Raw genomic sequence first — 7453 nt, forward strand, 5'->3', positions numbered from 1 at the left:
ACAGTCCTTCTACTTCCTCATCCTTTGATTCTGTCTTGATGAGGGTTGATGTATATTGCTCCTTAACATAGAGCGCAACCCCTCCCCCCCTTTTCCCCACTCTGTCCTTTCTGTACAGATAGAAATTAATATCCTGGTATGGATCAAAGTAATGTAGAATAACTGTTCAAGCATTCAGCTCTAGAGTCGAGTGAGAAGTAGGAACAGTCCATAGTTCTTCAGAGTAGCCAGCTTGGGTGAACATGAAGTTAAGAACAGAACCTCCTTCGTCCCCACCCACATACTCAAATACAAAAAAAATTAAAAAGTACACAGCAACTGAGAAGCTGCAAATAATAGGTTCCTTTTGAGATAGAAAGAAGCAAGATCTACCAGCTCCTTGTTGCAGAAGTCATGCTACACCAACACCTGCAACGAGAAGCATTAAAAAAAAAAAAAAAAAAAAAAATCAACCGAGTCAGATTTAAAACATCACAGAAAACCATCCATTTACAATTCAAGCTTTCCTGCAGTAAGCAGTTATGCTGGATATAACTCAGGCCTGAACAGTAAAGTTAGACAAGTAACAATGTGGTGAGTAATGCAGTGATGTCAGTCTCTGTTCTCAAGTTGAATTAGAGCCAAGTTACCAGAAGAATGTTTGTTCTGCTATATACTAAGCTACGTATTAAAAGTAACACATGCGTTTCAGGCTTCACTGGTTGGAGGAAGGCAGCTAAACTTTCCGTATACTGTATTGCAAATGGGTGGATGGGGAAGAAAGCCTGAATTAAGTAATAGAGCAATGCCTGGAAAAGTCTGTTAGCACACCCTCAGTGGAGGCAGGCAGGGGAATTAGAGTTAATTTCTAAGCCATTTTGTTGCTAGGACTTCCTCTGCTAATTTTTAGCTCAATTTAAAGCTGTGTGTTCAATTCTACACAATCATGGCAGAAGCAGCATTCAAACAGTTGACAATCTTGAAGAATCAATATGAGTAAGAGCTGAGGTTCATATATTTTACATGAATGAAACAAACAGTTCTCTGCCCCAGTAGGAAAACAGAGATGTTATTGCAAGCTGCTTATCATGACTTACGAATTCTATGGCCATAACTCAATTGTATGAACTACCACTCACCACCATGATCAAATCTGAGAATAATCTCAAACTGGAGATCTAGAACTAGAGAGCAGACTAATTAGCAAAGTACCTCTGCACCAGCCAACAAGATTTTTCACAAATGTTAGTAATCAGTGCCTTGCAGAAAATTAAGGTCAGTATTTAAAGTGAAATATTTAGCGCTAAGTTTTTGGTAAATCCAGTATTGCAGGCTCCTAAGAATAGTAGAATCTTAAATCCTCAACTATGGAAAACATCCAGCATTAGTTGGATTACAATACCTGCACCTGAAATTACAGAAGCACCCACTTCAATACCCATCTTTCTAGATAGACAAGCGCTCGGAGTAGTTGGGCATGTTTAGAATGGCAAATCACGGTGGCCTGTGATCAGGTGCTATATACTGCCTTCACTATTTAGTTAAAATTTTCCTTGTTCCACGAATGAGTTAGTTGAACTTACGTCGTCAAAATTCATAGTTTAGTATGGATGTGACAGTATAGGTAATTTATTAAATGTTAGCTGAGACGGTGAAATTCCTAAGTGTAGAGAAATTGAGAGTGAAAGATGTTAAGTGACAGCTCCCTCCCCCCATCCAGGAGCAATGGAAATTCAATAAAACTATCCTCTCAAAAAGCATCTTGCTGAGGTAGACTGCTGTTGTCCAGGGCAGTTCTCAAAGGCTGAACACTAGTGGGGTAGTAACTAACAGCTTGATTGGGGATTGAGCCAGTCACTTGATAAAAGGGGACTAAAGTTACAGAACAGAGAAAGGAGGTTTGGATAGGAGGAGTCTGGTTCAACAGATTAAAGTAGGGAACTGGTTGCTCTCCAGGAGCTGGAATACAAGTCATGGGCAGAAAGGGGAAGAGCTCCTTAGATGGACTCCGACATAAACCCAAAGAACAGAGTAATGAGAACCCTTGGGCACCCCGGCCTAAAATATATACATTTAAATGTAAGTGTTAAAAACCAGCCAATGCTAACACTGCTTCTATACAAGGATACTGGGATGCAGAGTTCACAGAGTTCTGAACTGCTTACATTAATAAAGGGTGGAGACTTTTCTCCATCTTGTGATGGAGAAACACTCCTGTCAGAGACAACTGGGAAGCTTCAACTTCCCAGAGTTAAAACAATGTGATCAGACTCACATGATCTACTTTTACCCCTCTTGTTACTTTAGTCATCACAAGCAGATTGCAATCCAGACTGACCACATAAGGAAAGACTTGACAGAACAGGAAGTCTTCAAGTATTGCTTGCAGCGCTTGTTTTTCTTGCCATTCTGAAAGCTTAAAGATTTCAGACAGTCTCAATGTCACACTCTACTGCTCCACATGTCCTATCAGAGCACCAAGTCCTGCTCCTGTCCGGTCTGAACTCCACGGCCGCATCCAGACAGCCACACACCACATGTTTAGTTGTTCTCCATGCTGCTCTTTTTTTGACCCCTGGAGGTCCAGAAGAGTGCAGCGTGCGCCACTTAAAAGCAGGGCTGGGTAGCCAGGAGCTATGCTGCAGCTGCCGGTTAGGCTCTGCACAGCAAAACTGCTGCCGCTTGCAGCCCCGGGAGGCCCCCAGGTAAGGCTGTGGGGGCCAGCTGAGTGCCCAGCCTCCCCTACCCCACCTGGGTAATTTGCTGCATGCCAGAAGGCACATGGCACAGGCGTTCCCCAGGGACAACCAGGGACAGCACAAAGTGTGCCACTGCTAGTTGTCCCTAGGGAACCAAGTGTCCACACCATGTGTAGACCTGGCCCATGAGTCTGCTTCTTCTATGACATAGCCAAGCCTATAAAATTGTGGCATCACAGCTGGAAAATTTCATTCAGGTTTCCTCATCTTAACTTTGTTTTGGGATTCAAAGTAGACATCTTACTTGTGCTACGGTCAGATAATTTAATACACTTAAAGCATAGGCCTACGGTTCTATCCTTGGTCTGAAGTACTATATTCACTACAATATTTTTTCATATGCACAAAAGAATTTTCTCTGGAAAGTCTAAGGCTATACAGGCAATCAAGCAGGTTTTATGCAAACCCAAAAGCATGTTGTATTTTCCCAAATAAACAAACAAGAGGGCTGTACCTCTTGAATAAGCCTTAGGGCTTTAGCTGGTGTAAAACTAGCATTAAAAATCCAGTCTAGTGTTCTTACCCCCCGCCTCCCCGTTTTCTTAGATACAACCTATTCACTCGTATATTAGAAACCAAATTGGTTGCAGGTCCATTATGTTGAATTGGACCAAGTCATAGTTGACTTGTAGTTCTAACTATTGGTGGCAAATAAAATTTGTGCATCTTAGAAATTAAAACTGCACAGTATAATCTGGATCCACTGCAGTGGCTAGTTTCCATTTGGAAAAATCATGCTGCTATTTAAAATCTCATGTGGTCTTTGTTACTTGCGTTGCTCAGTATTTGATGAATCACTGTTCTGGTATTTGATGGAACTGGACTTGTCACATTCTCACTTACTGTGATCATTTTGTAGATGAGTCAGTAGGCAAAAGCCTTGCCTCCATGAAGGAATGCAGCTTTGTGAAAACAGATAGCACACTTGTCTAGTTCATGCTACAAGTGATAATGTGCTCATTTGTTTATCAGCTAGGAACTAAAATTTACTGTCGAATTTAAGCACAAAAAGAGGAAAGGATGTTGCTCTCTGTGCCCCTGAATTCTTTTGGGTAACACCTTGACAAAGATTCCAGTCGCATCTCATCTCCTCTCCCAGCCCCCACTTCACCAACATTTGGGCTCTCTACTGTTGCCAAGCAAGCTTCAGGAACATCTTTTAGATCAACTTCAGGTGGCTAGGTATTCTTAGAATGCAAGAAGTGAGCTGTTTGTCAGATAGAGCTGAATTTAGGTAGAGAGGAAACCTGACTCGGGGCAGAGGGCCTGTATGCAAGGGGGGAAAGAAACATTTTCCAGACTACCCCAGAATATAAAATGGCGACTTCAAGGTGCAAAACCCTGGACATTTTATTCTAGCCTTGGACGCTGATTTCTACTGGCTTGCATTCTTCCACTTATGCTGCTTTTACATAACCATTATGGACTAAAAGTGTTAAAATTTTGCATTTTTACCTCACATGCAACATTTTCATACACTGCATCTGAAAAACCAAAGTTTACAATAGCTTATCATTTTTAAATAACCCAAGAAAAGTATTTGCATAAACACAAAACCTTCTACACCTCAGAAGGCCTGAGGGAAGGGAACTGAGATATCCAAAAACTTGCCTATGTCTATACCAACCATACAGCTGGTTCAGTAAAAGATGAGAATTCTTGCCCTGTCCACTTTGAAATGTGACAAGTACACACACAAATTCAAGTAGAATTTCCCAAGCATAACCTAAAAAACTGAAGAAGAGACTCATTTCAAGATAAGGTTCCTCTTATGCTGATCTGTATGTGCCAACCTAAAAGTTTTATTTATTTTTAACTTCCTTCCCACCAGTGAAAACAGCTAAATGAGAGGGTTTTTCACCAGACATATGAATGCGTTAATGTAGCAGTACTACAGCTCCTGAGGCACAAGTGGCTCTTCAACTTATCAACTGCACCTCTTAACGCAAGTGTTTCTCCCTGCATCTGTTGGGCAGGTCTTTCCTGCAATCGTGAATAATAGAACACATACATACATTGTCTCTATCAGTCACAGTGGAAGCATTGCAGGTTCTTCTTTTGAAGAAGAGCATTCGCCACAATTCATCTAGGGATGTACATGTGGTTCTCCAGTTAACAATGCTCATGTGGTTTCTGAGCTATCAAGGCCAAGTGTTAATGTTTGTGAGCACTGGTTATAGATTCCCAACATTAATGACAGAGCTGTGGGTCTGTTACTTGGCAAAAAGGAAGTACAAAAAGCATTGAATGGAGAGAGTTTGGTAACTGGGAGCACAACTATGAAACCAAGAGGTATCCCTAAAAGACTGCACAGGAAACAGAGACAATTCTGGTTGAATAATAGCTTTAAGAGCACACCAGTACCACAAGCACAGCGAGACTTCTTTCCCCACCCATTTTCTTATTTATCTGTTCCCTTTCCGACAGGGAACTCTTTTTTCTGCCACCCGCTATATATAGCTTTTCAAACTGCATGCAACAAGAACAAGCTATTTTCACTTTAAATAAAGTTGTGAGAGCCAATTTGAGAAAACAGCTACCTGTAGTTCTCTGTCTCAGGTCTGCGTGTCCATTATTACAATATGTGCTAAAAAACCTGCAACACGTTAAGTTACAATGAGTGGCTGTAAACCTACTATGATCACAGAGATGCAGTCAGTCTCTAAAAGGGTGCAAATCTACCTTGTCTTCTGTGTAACGTTACTAAGCAGGGTTAATCAAGGACAGAAGAGACTTAGGCACTCGAGCTCTTCTACCTTGATGTCTGTCACATGATTTCACAATCCTTATATTTAGGGTTTGGTTCTTGGCCCTGTGCTCTTCAACATTTTTATCAACAATTTAGATGAGGATGTGGAAAGCGCGCTGGCCAAGTCTGCAGACAATACTAAGTTGTGAGGAAAGGAAGTCACAGGCAGGGACAGGATGCGGATCTAAGAGGACCCGGACAAACTGGAAAGCTGGGCGGAGTGGAACCCGATGCAGTTCAGTAAGGATAAATACAGAGTGCTTCATCTGGGGATAAGTAACCAGTGACACGAACAGAGGTTAGGAGGAGATGGCCTGGCCAGCACAATAGCTGAAAGGGACATTGAGGTTATGGCTGATCACAGGATGAACATGAGCTGCCAGCGCAATGCTGTATTTGACACAGCTAATAGCATACTGGGATGCATCAGCACATGCATCTGGAGTACTGTGTCCAGTTCTGGGCGCTGCACTTCAAAAGAGACATGGAAAAATCTTGAAAGGGTCCAGAGAAGGGCTACAAGAATAATTAAAAGGGACTGGAGGACAAACCTTGTGAAAAAGACTAAGGGATCTGGGACTGTTCAGCCTGGGGAAGAAAAGACAGAAGGGGGGACACGGTAGCCGTCTACAAGTATGTAAGGGGTGAATATTGGGAGCGGAGAGAAAAATCTGTTCACTAGGGCGCCCTAGGGGAGGGCAAGGAGCAATGGCCATAAACTGTTAAAGAACTGTTTCAGGTTGGATGTAAGGAAGAACTTCTTTACAGTAAGGGTGACCAGAATCTGGAATAGACTTCCCAAGGAGGTGGTGCAGTCCCCAGCCTTGGAAATCTTCAAGAGGAGACTGGACAGACACCTTGCTGGGATCATTTGATCTCAGCACTATTGCTCAGAGCACAGGGGTTGGACTCGATTTGTCAAGGTTTCTTTTAGCCTTTAATTTCTGTGATTTATGGAGAACAATACCCACCAACAGGCATGCTGCATTACTTGACTTTTGCAAGTAAATAACTTTCTTCTGCACCTTTCATTTCTACTCCGCTGTTACATGAAGGATTCTTAAACGGTTAGATACTTTTATTCAGATGGAATTCTCTATTACTGAGCCAGCCAAAACTTGTTGCAAAGAGAAACAGGGAGCAGTCTACCATAATTAACAGTCCACACATGGTAGTGTCCCACAGGGACCTGGGAGATAGGTTGAGCTCTCCAGCCACCTCCCTACCCATGTGTATTTTAGTAAATGGTTTTAATAGTGTCAGTATTACAGAAGTCTTCCATCCCCATTACCTACGAGTTGCCTTGAGTCGTGGTAATTAAACAATTAGATTTGGTGCAGTAATTCTCAAACAAGGTGCTGCACTATAACAGCATTGTTAGGTATGCAAACATGATCTACATTCTACAAGATAAACCCAGAGATTGAGTAGGAATCCATGGTTAAGTACAGACATTTGGGGACATTAGGAAGGAGTTAGATTGGGCTCAAAATGGGCACCCAATCCAAGGCAAATCTGGACAGGGAGGAGCTAAGGGGCAAGTTTCCCAAGGATAGAGGTAAGACTGATGGGCCTATAGAAGAGAGAGGACCCAGGCAACTATAGGCCCGTCAGTCTTTTCTCAAAGAGTTTCCCTAGGATTGAGGTGATCCTCAAGGAGCCCATCTGTGATGGGCCGGCTTCAGGGATGATGCTCAAGGGCAACCAGCACGGTTTCATTAGGGGCAGGTCATGTCAGACCGACCTGATTGCCTTTTACGATCAGGTCACAAAGGCAATGGATGCGGGTGTCGCCGTGGATGTAGTCTTTCTACACTTCAGCAAGGCCTTTGACACCGTCTCCCACCCCATCCTCATTAAAAAACTAGGCAACTGTGGCATTGAAGCCTACACAGATGGATTGCAGATTGGCTCAAGGGTTGTACTCAGAGGGTGGTGGTGGACAGGTCATATTCGACCTGGGGGG

General features: G+C 42.7%; 1 long non-coding RNA gene across 1 annotated transcript in view; it reads right to left on the reverse strand.

Annotated features, from left to right (window-relative positions):
• Window positions 1-2712, reverse strand: part of LOC109320677 — a 9207-nt gene extending 6495 nt beyond the window's left edge. Inside the window, exon 1 of the long non-coding RNA XR_002103839.1 lies at window positions 2255-2712. This is a non-coding gene — a long non-coding RNA (uncharacterized LOC109320677). The remainder of the gene's footprint in view (window positions 1-2254) is intronic.
• Between the last annotated feature and the right edge of the window lie 4741 nt (window positions 2713-7453).

The sequence above is a fragment of the Crocodylus porosus genome, unplaced genomic scaffold, assembly GCF_001723895.1.
Source record: "Crocodylus porosus isolate Cpor-Errol unplaced genomic scaffold, CroPor_comp1, whole genome shotgun sequence".
Taxonomy (NCBI): domain Eukaryota; kingdom Metazoa; phylum Chordata; order Crocodylia; family Crocodylidae; genus Crocodylus; species Crocodylus porosus.